Source organism: Phragmites australis, chromosome 4 (assembly GCF_958298935.1).
Source record: "Phragmites australis chromosome 4, lpPhrAust1.1, whole genome shotgun sequence".
Lineage (NCBI taxonomy): Eukaryota > Viridiplantae > Streptophyta > Magnoliopsida > Poales > Poaceae > Phragmites > Phragmites australis.
In genome coordinates this window covers 4,671,017-4,684,306 of record NC_084924.1, presented here as the reverse complement: position 1 = coordinate 4,684,306, position 13,290 = coordinate 4,671,017, and the positions used below count along the sequence as shown (strand labels likewise).

The 13,290-nt window shown below is 42.6% G+C and overlaps 1 non-coding gene across 1 annotated transcript; it reads left to right on the top strand.

The window, feature by feature from the left end:
• The first annotated feature begins 3,116 nt into the window (after positions 1-3,116).
• Positions 3,117-3,255, top strand: LOC133917249 (small nucleolar RNA Z247). Its single transcript, XR_009909652.1, has one exon. It is a non-coding gene; the product is annotated as a small nucleolar RNA Z247 (small nucleolar RNA).
• The last annotated feature ends 10,035 nt before the right edge of the window (positions 3,256-13,290 follow it).

Here is a 13,290-nt window from a genome sequence, read left to right as displayed (position 1 = left end):
GAGGTGGCCTCACAAATCAAACTTTACATGCACCATCTTTTTTTTTATTATCTGTCTCTCTCACTTAATATTTATTTATTTATCAATTTTTATCTATTTTATAATTTTTCACTCTTTAATACTAAGCTTAATAAAAATAAACTATAAACCATACGTCCGCGTGCCCTAGGATCATCTCCAAGAGACTTTTGTTAGGGATCAAATTTTCTTTACGAAGAGATTTTCGTTTCCTTCAATCTCTAACGATTTCTCTCTACGATTCTCGTCACGAAGAGATTTCCAAAATCATCCTTTTAGGACGGAATTCTCTCTATTTTTCTTTACAAATCCCTTAGAATGGAAAATGTTGGAGATGAGAGAAAATAAAAAAAATAAGAATAAAGAAAGTAATCGAAAAAGAACAAAATAAAAGGAATATGATTAGAGATAATCTAATAGGATTTTCTCTTCCAGTGGGCCCACCCTTACGTGGGGTGCCTTCCTTCCCGCGTGGCTGTTAGTTTTCTTTTTCCACGGACCGCTTTACTGGTGGCGCGGAAAGATTCGCCCGCCCGCTAGTATATTCGTATCTACGCCCGCCCGCCCGCCCGCCCGCCCTCCCGCACACCATCCGACGGCAAACGTCGACCCGAGAACCCGGCAGCGGACGGTGGATGGTGTGTGTCGCGAGGGCTGGCAGGTGCGGGCGGTCGCGCGGCGCTTTTCCGGGTGCCCCGCCCGGTTGGTGCGACGTGAGCGGGGACCCCACGTACGCGGGGCCGGCCGCGCGTTTTAGCTTAGCCGCGAAGGAACGGGCGGCCGCGAGGCGCGCCGCGTCGACGTCCGATTCATGCGGCCGAACACGTGTGCGCCTCCTTGACACGCGCTGCGAGCGACGAGAGCTTGCTCTAGCTAGCCCTATCCAAGTTCGTTCAACCCATCGACCAGCCTAGGACTAAGTGTAAACTTGTACAGTATCTCCGTTGCTGTCAGCTGTCTATATGAGCCAGTAATGCAGCGCACATTCAAGAGTGTCCGCTCCAGCCGCCTAACGAGAAATAAAGCAAGTGAATGCGACGTACGGATGCATATATGCGATCGAGCTAGGTAAACGATTATCTTCTAGCACACGGAGCAATTTCGATCCTTTCCGGATGCGACTCGGCTGAATTTCGGCAACGCTGCGTGATGTCCTCTTGCATCGATGTCACTTCTTTTTGGAGTGTGTAAGTGTTATATTATTGCATTGCTACACGCTACCTGGAAGCAGGAGAGGATCCGGCACAAATTGATAAGGGGCTGGACTCAAGTGCTTAATAAACAATCGGCTAGTTTAAAGTAATGTCCTATATAAATATAGTGGAGAAAAAATATAAAACACGTCAAGAAAAAAAATGAAGATAGATAGGCTATATGATGGTACCAAGTCTGATCAGTGTGTGCAGTGCTATTAGTATTTGTATTATTTGAAAAATATATGAGGAGCGTTTACTTATTCATGTTGAGGAATTCTCAAGATATTGTTCTAGCTACACGAGAAATGGGTATATCTATTTCGTTTGAACTTAGATTCACAGCATATCTAGGGTACAGGATACTAATATCACTTGTCACGGCATATCTAATCTAGCGTATATTCATAGGCTCGCAAGTCATAACATATCTAGCAAATTAGCAATTCAACATTCTAGAAAATTTATACCTTCACGGTGGAATCGTATCCTCCGTGACATTGGATTTTTTTAACTGTTAGATCTGAAATAGTTGCACCAGATTAACTGCTACAGTGACTTTGGAAGCAGCAGAATTGTTACATTATTTATCTACAATAAATTGCTACAGTAAAATAATGTCAAGATACTGTTTAACAGACTCATTTTACTGTGTATTCTGGTAACTTTGTAAAGCAATATTAGGGGATGCGTGTCCCTACACGGTGGCTTCTCCTTTTGACCTTCTGCTATTCAATTCTGCATGAGCACTGCACGTCTGCACTTTAGCACTTGACTACTTGCCTTGCCAACATGCCTGTGCCTGCCTGACTACTTCAGCACTTAACCACTTAAAGCCGCCTAACAAAATTAGAAGTATTCGCAGCAACCCAAATTTAAAGTAGAATAGATAAACTCAATTTACCACTGCAGAACTGTTACAGGATGGTTGGAAAAAATGACTACCAAACTAGCTCCCTCAATGGATCCATTGATCATTCAAAGTAAAGATAACGGAGACCAAGCAATGTAAATAAGTAAATAGCGACAATACGGATCATGATCAAGGGTTGTTTGGTAGAACTTCTCATGATGCAAATTCTCTAAAAAGAGTAATTACATGATTAAAAGTGATTTTTTAGATAGATCTATTAGAGATATAGTCAAGGTTGTTTCTACTGTAAAGAAATCTCATGCATATCTCCTTGTACTGGATAGAGTCTCATGCACATCTTCTTGTTTTAGGAAATCTTGTCTGTAATGTAGCTTGCCGGTCAAGGAGATAATCTTCTCTGTAATCCACCGCTGGGGATTTTCCAGCGCTATATAAACATGCACGCACGGAAACGGTGCACTGCTTCCACCATATCTTCCACACCTCCGATTTCTTTCATGGTAATTAGAACCACGTCTTTCCTTTAGACTTAGATCTAGTCTATGGCCACCAGTTCTTCCTCCTTCGGATTCACCATGAATCCTTTGTTCACTCATCCCATCTCGGAGAAATTGTCGAAGACTAATCATGCTATGTGGAAGGCACAGATCCTCATTGTTGTTCGGGGTGCGCTCCTGGAGGGGCATCTCATCGGCACCTCTCGTGCACTTACTGTTGAAATTGATGACAACGGCGACAGAAAGAAGACAAAGCTGCCCAATCCAACATATGAAGAGTGGTTTGCTTCAGACCAATAGGTTCTTAGCTTCCTCCTCGCCTCTTTATCAAGAGAGGTACTTGCTCAAGTGGCTGCAAAGGAGACTGTAGCTCTAGCATGGAAGGTAATCGAAGACATGTCCTCATCACAAACGCGGGCTCGTGTGGTGAACATGCGTCTAGCACTTGCAACTGCTCATAAAGGAAGCATGACAATTGCAAAATATGTTGGGAAGATGAGGTCCCTTGGCGACGAGATGGCAGCCGCCGGGAGACCCCTACAAGATGAAGAACTCATGGAGTACATCCTCACCGACCTCGACCTTGACTTCATGCCCTTGGTGTCCGCCCTTGTTGCAAGACCAGATTCATTTTCTGTAAGTGAGCTGTATGCACAATTGCTCGCTTTCGAAACTAGGATGGAACTCATGAGTGGTCATCACTCCTCCGGGTCATCTGCCAATTTGACAAACCATGGAGGGTGTGGTCGTCACGGTCGTAGCGGAGGCCGTGGGCATGGCAACGACGCCAACATTTCCAACAACAATCCGCACAAAGTCACTGGTGGGCGTGGCAGCAACAGGGGCACCTCCTCCTCCACCTAGCGACCCATCTGTCAAGTCTGCCACAAAAGTGGCCATACGGCTGACAGATGCTGGTTCAGGTACGACGAAAATTACGTTCCAGATGAAAGAAACGCAGTTGTTGTGACAAACTCCTATGGCATGGATACCAATTGGTACACGGACAAAAGAGCTACTAACCATATCATTGGAGAATTGGAGAAACTAGTAGTTCGTGACAAGTACAATGGCAACGACCAAATCCACATAGCAAGTGGTGCAGGTATGGACATTAGTCATATTGGCCAATCTACTAGTCATACCCCTAATCGTAACCTTAACTTGGTTGATGTCTTGCATGTTCCAAAAGCCACCAAGAGTCTTGTTTCAGTCCATCGTCTTGCTGCAGATAATAATATTTTTCTTGAATTTCATCCTGATTTCTTTTTATCAAGGATTAGGATACAAAGATCACGCTTCTTAGAGGAAAATGTCAAAAAGAGTTTTATCCTCTTCCTTCTGCATCACCACCATCAAACCAAGCGTTTGGAATAAGCAAGTTGTCCTTTGGTAGGTGGCATAGTCACGTAGGTCATCCTGCATTGCCTATTGTTGAGAAGGTCATTACAAACTATAGTCTTCCTTGTTCGAATGAGTCCAATAAAGAGTATGTGTGTGATGCTTGCCAACAAGTAAAAAGTCATCAATTGCCATATCCAAGATCCTCCAGTATATCCAGTCATCCCTTAGAACTTGTGTTCTCTGATGTTTGGGGTCCCGCACTTGATTCTATAGGGAGATACAAATATTATGCGAGTTTTATTGATAATTTCAGCAAGTTCACATGGATTTACCTTCTAAAGTTTAAATCTGAGGTTTTTCAGAAATTCCATGAGTTTTAGAGTTTGGCTGAGAGACTCTTTAACAGAAAGATTATTTACATGCAAACGGATTGGAGTAGCGAATATGAAAAAATTCATCCTTTCTTCACTAAAATCAGCATATCACATCAAGTTTCATGTCTGTATGCCCATCAACAGAATGGGTCAGCAGAAAGAAAACATAGGCACATTGTAGATTTTGACATGTCTCTTCTTGCTCGTGCATCTATGCCGCTTAAATTCTGGGATGAAGCCTTTCTTGCTGCTACTTTTCTAATCAATCACACACCCAGCAAAGTTCTCAATTTTTCTACACCCTTAGAGTGGTTGTTTAATATCAAACCCAACTACTCGTCCTTGCGAGTTTTTGGGTGTGCTTGTTGGCCTAACCTCCATCCTTACAATACTCGCAAGCTTCAATTCCGCTCCAAAGAGTGTACCTTTCTTGGATATAGCAACCTTCATAAAGGATTCAAATGTCTTTATATGGACACCGGAAGAAATTATATCTCAAGAGATGTTGTTTTTGATGAGAATGTTTTCCCTTCTCCAAGTTACATCCTAATGATGGTGCACGGTTGCAATCCGAGATTCATCTTCTTCCTTCTGTTCTTCTAAATCCAAGTGCGACTAGTTTTGGGGGTGAATTTGTAGATGGTCAAAAGACTAATAGTCTTGAGCCAAATGCTTTTGTCGAGAATGATTTCAGTTTACAGGAAGAAGATGTGGGTACCCACAGTGGAAATCCTCCTGGTGAGGAACATCAAGGTGTACGCGGAGAATTCAGTTCTATGTGCAGAGAGTCCAGTGCACGCGGAGAGTCTGGTGCTACGCGCGGAGACTCCGGTACTGATGATCCTGATGTGGGTGTCAGTGAACTGGTCGATGCCACCAGAAGCCTGGTGTGTGGAGGTGATAACGTGTAGACATCGCTTGAACCATTGAGCACTACGCAAGCCCAGATCCGCCGACATCAACTAGGGAGAGATCGCCTACAGATTCTGCACTAGGAGATCGGCCATGAACGCGACTTCAAGGTGGAATGTGTAAACCAAAGGTATATACAGATGGCACTATTTGTTATGGATATTTTGCATCTATTTGTGAACCTAACAGTTTTGAAGAAGCCTTTAGTGATAAAAATTGGAAGCATGCTATGGATGTTGAATATGATGCTTTGATTAAGAATAAAACATGACACTTAGTTCAGAAATGTGATAGATTGTAAATGGGTGTATAAAATCAAACACAAGTCTGATGGGAGTCTAGACAGATACAAAGCTCGTTTAGTAGCTAAAGGGTTTAAACAAAGATATGATAGATTATGAAGATATCTTTAGTCCAGTTGTTAAATTAGCCAACATCAGAATTATTTTATCCATTGCAATATCAAGAGGGTGGTGTCTGCGGCAATTAGATGTACAAAATGCTTTTCTTCATGGATATTTATAAGAAGAGGTTTATATGCGTCAACCACCCGGTTATGAAGATAAAACCATGCCGAATTCTGTGTGCAAACTCGATAAAGCTTTATATGGATTAAAGTAGGCTCCAAGAGCATGGTATTCACGCTTGAGTACAAAATTATATGATTTGGGGTTTAACTCTTCAAAGGCAGATACTTCTTTGTTTTACTTTAATAAGAGTGATGTGATTATATTTGTACTGGTATATGTTGATGACATTATAGTTGCAAGTTCAATACAAGCTGCTACATAGGCGCTATTGCGAAATCTAGAGCAAGATTTTGCACTCAAAGATCTGGGAGAACTTCATTATTTCTTAGGGATAGAGGTGAATAAGGTACGTGATGGTGTTATTCTCACTCAAGATAAATATGCTTCGGATTTATTAAAAAGAGTGGGTATGTCAGTCTGTTAGCACTCCATTATCAACAAGTGAGAAATTGTCAGCCTTTGAGGGAGATCCTTTGGGTGAAAATGATGCTACACAATATAGAAGCATTGTTGGTGCTCTTCAATATTTGACTCTTACTAGGCCTGATATTGCTTTTCCGGTTAATAAGGTGTGTCATTTTTTGCATGCAGCTTCAGTAGCACATTGGGTGGCAATTAAAAGGATTTTATGATATTTGAAACAATCTACTAAGATTAGGCTTAAGATCAGCAGATCAAAGTCTTTGCTTGTCAATGCATTCTCAGATGCAGATTGAGCTGGATGTTTAGATGACAGAAGATCCGTAGGTAGTTTTGCTATCTTTCTAGGGTCTAATCTTATATCATAGAGTGCACGTAAACAAGCAATAGTATCAAGGTCAAGTACTGAAACTGAATACAAAGCCATTGCCAATGCTACTACTGAGATAATGTGGATTCAAGCTCTGCTACAAGAGTTGGGTATTCAATGTCCAAGAACAACAAAATTATGGTGTGACAACATAGGAGCTAAGTATCTTTCTACTAATCCCGTGTTTCATACTCGTACTAAACACGTTGAAGTTGATTATCATTTTATTCAGGAACAAGTGTGGAGAAGGTTATTGGAGATTGGTTTTGTTCCTTCTGAAGATCAAATTGCAGATGGGTTCACCAAGCCACTTCCCATAAGAAAGCTAGAGAATTTTAAACACGGTCTTAACCTAGCACGGTTATGATTGAGGAGGGCTATTAGAGGTATAGTTAGGGTTGTTTCCATTGTCAAGAAAACTCATGCATATCTCCTTGTTTTAGGAAATCTTGTCTATAATGTAGCTTGTCGGTCAAGGAGATAATCTTCTCTGTAATCCACCATTGGGGATTTTCCAGTGCTGTATAAACACATAGGCACGCACGAAAATGGTAAGTTGCTTCCACCATATCTTCCGCACCTCTGATTTGTTTCAAAATCCTATGAAGGAAGTGATTCTATAAAGTAAATAAATTGAGGGAAGCTATTTTTTCAGCTCTCAGCATCTAGTTCATTTCAGGAATCACTCCCACAGAATTATCCAGGGAGTTGTAAACTATAAACTGCTGTTTAATAGAGCTCCCACTGATTTCACTCTGAGGGTTAGTCTATGAGCTCTACCAAACATACGCTATATACTGTTTAGATGGTTTTATGATCTTTTTGAAACAGTAACATGCTTAGTTCAAACCTAGTTTGCTAATTAACATAGATCGTCTTTCAGACATGTCACCATTTATAACTTGCCTTGCCTGCTTCCCAGCGCCTGCATGCGCCACTGCCTCTACATGCCTTCACTATTGTGTGCACCGCTGCGCACCACAGCAGCCCTGGCCACTCGCACCGGCACTACCTACTAGCGCACGCCATCGCTGGCTCGTCACCCGCCTGGCCGCGTACACCCTGTCCTCGCCGAATCGTCGAGCGGTCGGGGAATTAGGGATTCGACGATTGGGGATTCACCATTTAGGCATTCACAAGTGGCGATTCACGACATTATATATATATATATAAGTTTGGTTAGTCTGAATATATATATATATATATATATATATGGATCTTCGGTTTTTTAAGGTAAATCTAAAAACTGCACGTGCACGCTTTAGTTTTATAACCTGCACATCTATTTTGCTCCTGAAAGTATACATAATTACTTGTGAGTTTGAATCAATTTGTTTTTTAAAATTTTGATTGCAACAAAATTTCTCTCATTTTTTATTGAAAATATGCAGCAACTAGATTGATATTGTCTTAAAATTGTTCTAGTTTGTTCACAAAATTTGTTGAACATCTGATCTAAATTGCCTTAACATGATTCTTAAATTGCTCATGTATCCATTCTAATTTACTTACAATTTTTCATAAAGTTTCTTACATAACTGCATTTAAAAGCAAACAAATAGATGGATTTTTATCAAATATTTTCTCTGTTTTTTGCCGCATATTAAAATAGGCCACATATAAGTGTTGTAAGTCCAGATGAAAAAAATTCAAAAATAAATAAAATGCTCATGTTCACATATTTTTTTATAAAAATAAGTGTACTCATAAGTCTAAAACATGCTCATGTAGTTTTTAGACTTGTCGTTTTTCTAATCATCACTGCATGCATTACATGTAATGCATCTTGCTATGCAAATGTGGGACAATTTTCTTTATCTAAAATGGATGCGTGCATGTAAGGCCATGTAACCAAAATCGAGCTATATATTCCTAATAATATATATACAGTATTATCCACACTTTTGATTGGCCTATGCCCATCTAAAACAAAGAAAGGTATAAGCCTAGAGAGTTTCCCTCTTTCTTTACGTTGAACTGTTTCAAGTGAAATTTCTGTCAAAAATCTAAAATTAGACAACATATCTAAGTGTATTTACCGAAATAGATAATATGTAGTTGTATTTATTAATTTAGCATCCGTATTCAGCACACAGTGTAAAAAAGCTATTTTTATATACGGTGTGCCGAATACAGGTAATAGTGTCGTATTCAGCACATCGTGTGCCGAAAAATATTTTTTCAGTACACGGTTATGTCGCGTCTGCTTTTTCGATACACGGTCATGTTGGTACGAAAAAGTATTTTTGGGCACACGGTGTGCCGAATACAGCACTGTTGTCCGTATTCGGCACACCGTGTGCTAAAAATGGTTTTTCGGTATATGGTATAAAAAATTCATTTTCGATATACTGTACGTCAAATATAGATGCTAAATTAATAAATACGACTACATATTATCTATTTTAATAAATATGTTCATATATGTTGTCTAATTTTAGATTTTTGCCGGAATTTCTTCGTTCCAACCAGACGCTATTGCCTTCTCTAGTAGCGTGGGATCAGCTACGGTATACGGCATGCTGCCAATGCCAACGCAACAAGCAAAAAAAACACCAAAGGAAAAAAACCACCAGAAATTCTTTTCATACGATTGTGCCGTAGAAAGTTCCTCCATTAGCTGCAAATTAAACTGCCGTCGATTCAGTATAAATCAAAAGTGAACATGCGACCAAGTGAGAACATGCTGTCGGCAGTACACTACGCAATATATCGCGCCATATAAATAACATAAAGTATTTGTGCAATGTACCTCAAGGATCAGCACGCCCGCATTCAAAAAAAGCTAGTATACTACTGTAGAGCCGTCCATGCACACCACGACAACATGATCTCTACAACTATATATACGTACAGCGATCATGAGGCCCATGACGACATCTACTACGGGGCCATTTAGCTAGTGCGCATCAGAAGTTCAGAACAATATACAAATCAACCACATACGCTGCAGTCTAGCTAGTGCTTGCATGAGATCGGAAAAACAAGGCATTCTTTCCAATCCATCGAATGAATGGAAACCCTTTTGCTTTCGATCGCCAACGTTTTCTCAGTCCCCAGCTCGATCATTTTGGTCTTCACCTGACCTGTCGGCGAAACCACCCTGGACAGATGGCTCAATGCGGGCGCACAGATCACAACTGTTTCAGTGATGGTCGAGTCGAAGCTCGCCACATGGACGTACGACGGATCAGGGACCCGAAGGGGTTGGTTAAGCGTACTGATTGAAAGGAATAATGGAGACAGCATATCTAGAAAGAACTAATAATGAACTAATTTAAGTGCGTAATTCTTACAAAAAGATGCAAATTATGTGATTCGAGCAATGGCTGCAGGTGCGCTTTGGAATTATTATGGGTCTTTAACGTCTGGCTTTGAGCATAAACGGGCTGTCTTTCGATCACTTTTAGTTAGTCAAGAATCCAGATGTGATGGCTGTCACCTTGATCGTACCATGGAGTGACAAGCAGATGTGCACATTCTTTTCCCTCTGCGTATCTCACCTGTAGAAAATTACATGAGTGCATATAATTGGAAAAAAATGCAAATACCCCATACAAGCAAAATAGTTGCATTTATCATCCACAAGTCTAATCCCGGTGAAAAATATTCTAACTTGATGTCATATCAACATGTATGCGCAAAGTCATTCTTTTTTTTTCTTCGGTAGACCGAAATGCTAGTTGCTCCACTGAGAAAGTGCTTCTAATTCAAACAAACCAACAGCCAAAGCAGCCTGCTGAAAGTGCTTCTAATCAATGTTCATAACCAATTTTTCACACGACATTAATCTTATCTGGTACAATTTTTATTGCACCATTTTGTGTTCGCAAACACAAAGAGTTGACCCTGCCACTATCCTCAGTCACCAGACTCCAGGAAGCAGCATACACAACTATTTAATTTCTGGATAAGAATTCCAGCGCGAAACAAAGAAGTCCAGACCAAATTCCACATTCCACACCCTCTTTTCCAAACAAATTCCATCAGTTAACAGGAAAGCCCTCTCTCGCACAAAGGCACGGCTGGATGGAACATGGATCGTGGATGGAAGCTTACACATGGGGTGTTCCCTCCCCTCGGACGCAAAGAGAGCTTTGGACAAGGAGCAGAAAAGATGAGTTTTTTTAACATGCAACGTCGGATAGGTGGGCCGCGGCTTGATTCGAACCATCGGCAAAAGCAAAGATTTGAGAGCGGATCTCGTGCGCGCGGCTTTAGTTCTTAGGTTTTTTGCTTTCTCTCTCGTCACCTAGCCTACCTTTTCCTCGGCCTCTCACGGATGGATCAGCCGATCGGGCGAGCGCGATAAGTAAGCGCGCGAGTGCTCGTCTGCGAAAGGTGGCGCGCGGAGGTTGCCGACGTGCAGTGGCAGATGGCCATGTGGCGGAGGCGGATTTGCCGGCCGCTGCGGCGGGAGTCTATCCGTGCTCGTTGTGGGGCGGCCAAGCGGATCACGGCAATGCATCGTGCCGGATCACCGGGTGTCACGATCGAGGAAGCAGCACGGGTGCTCGCGGGGGGCGCCTCTTTTACTCCGGCGACGACGTGTGTCTGCTCTCTGCACCGTGTCCTCCTCGGGCTGGCCGCTCGTTGGGACGAAGTTTCTCAAAGATGGCACTGGTGCGCAACAGCGATTAGAGGATGAGTGAGCGAGGCAGCTTTGATCGGAGCAAGAGCCCTGGTGTCTAGTGCTGGACAACAGGATGGCACAGGCTTTTTTTACATGTCTTTCTACCACGCGGTCTTTTGGAGATTAGGGTCGAACTCTCGCTGACTTCCTCGCCAAAGGAGTTTTGCCACTGGGCCAAGCCCGTCCATAGCACAGTCTTTTAAAGGGGAGTTGATCTCAGGTTTATTACAAAAGCTTTACCGAGTCACGCGTAACCAGAACACACTTGCATACTCGGGCTGCCACTTTTCCAGAACAGACACGGTCAGAAGCTCAACCTCGCAGAACACCCGGCAACCCAGCGCTCTCCATGCGTGTTCTATCTTGGAAAACATATGCCTGAAAACTGGATTTTCTATCGTGTTCTTCTTGCGGTAAGAAGAGGCCTGACGTTTGTGAGGACCGGGGCAATTGCTTTCTGGGAGGCCCATGCACACCCTGAAAGTATCTTGAAATGGATGGCTTAGAATTAAGCATGGCCCGTGAGCTGGTCCAAGGCTTCTTTACCTTGCCCCCACCTGAACCACCGAATCGGTTTGGCCCATCTCCACAGATATAATGGAGCCCGCCGGATGGTCTCGGCACCTTTTATCTTCGGTGAAGCCTGACCACCTGTAATTTTTACATTTTGACTCTTTTAAAAATATATTTACAAACAAACCTCTAAATAAATAATTTATGAAAATAAATAATTTTGTACCGCGATATGACATTTGACAATATGGTTAAATAGTATGATGTTGTGACAATTGTTAGCTACTGCATGACATTTTTGCAAGTATAACACAGAAGATTATACATGATAACTACTATTACATTAATTATCATAACGACACGCTATTTAGCATCTGCATGAATAGCCATGAGGCTGCAAAGAGGGTCTATTTTAAACATGGTTTCTCAAGGGTTCTTATGTAGAAAATGTTTTTAAATTGAACAAATTTCTAAAAATTCCACGCCTGACCACCGTCCTTTCGGCTACAAGGTCTGCTTCCTTCTCATGTTTTCTGCACCCACATTACGTATCGTGTCCCGTCTCCTATACTGTTGTACATTACGCCACCTGCGTACAATATCCATGCGCTTCGGTTTGTGCGCGAGCGGGCGAGTGAACAGTAAGCCGACAAGGGAGTCTGTCCCAAACCGAAAAAGAATCACCACCAACCCATCCTCCCTGAATTATGATAATCTAAAGACTCCTCCTCCTCTGAAGATGTTACAAACAGCTTGGAGAACCAAAAGCTGGTTGAAAATCACCGATGATGACTCCACCAGATGATGACTCCACCAGTAAACTATTTTTTATAGACGTCTCCTCACTGCACGATCTACTTTAAAAACCTTTTAGATACGAAATGAAAATCAAACTTTTAGACTCCCCCCCCCCCCCATAAAATTTTACCACTAAATTACAAATCCATCTGCCCCCACCAGTAAACCTAACCACCAACTCATACAAAAATTATAAAAGACCTAACCAACCTACCAAATCTATAACTCCTACTAGACACATATCTTCATCAAGCGCCAATCCCCAGTTCCCCCTCCCCCCCCCCCCCCCCCCCCCCCCCACTCTAGCACCCCGAGAGGCGGCCGGAGGCAAGAGACCGGGGGAATCGACATCCGATGAAAATCACCGTTACGGTCACCTCTCTGGTACTGTAGACGGCGAAGAGTCGAGAGGAAGCGGTGCGCGGGGGCAACTGACAGCCGAGCTGCCGTGCGTGGACAGTGGAGGCGAGGTACGGAGATGGGCCGGCGCGGGTTCCAGTCCAGGAGAATCCGTCGGTTGCTTCCTTCCGCTTCCGCGTGCAGTTGCCGTGGGCGGACCCAGATCTCGAGCTGCAGCAGACGGGCCAGCAAAAACACTGGATGGCTTGACCAGCTACGCTACTGTTTGAGCCCGACGAGCCAAAGCTGGGCGAGGCGCACCACAGCCTCTACATTTTTCAGAGTTTGGAGCGGAGCAAACTCTTGACCAGGGAATTCTGGAAATGAAATGGAACGCAAAATTGACATAGTTCACTTTACGTTAAAATACTGTTAACAATCGATACGTCGAAGCGAATCACAACTTCACATGAAG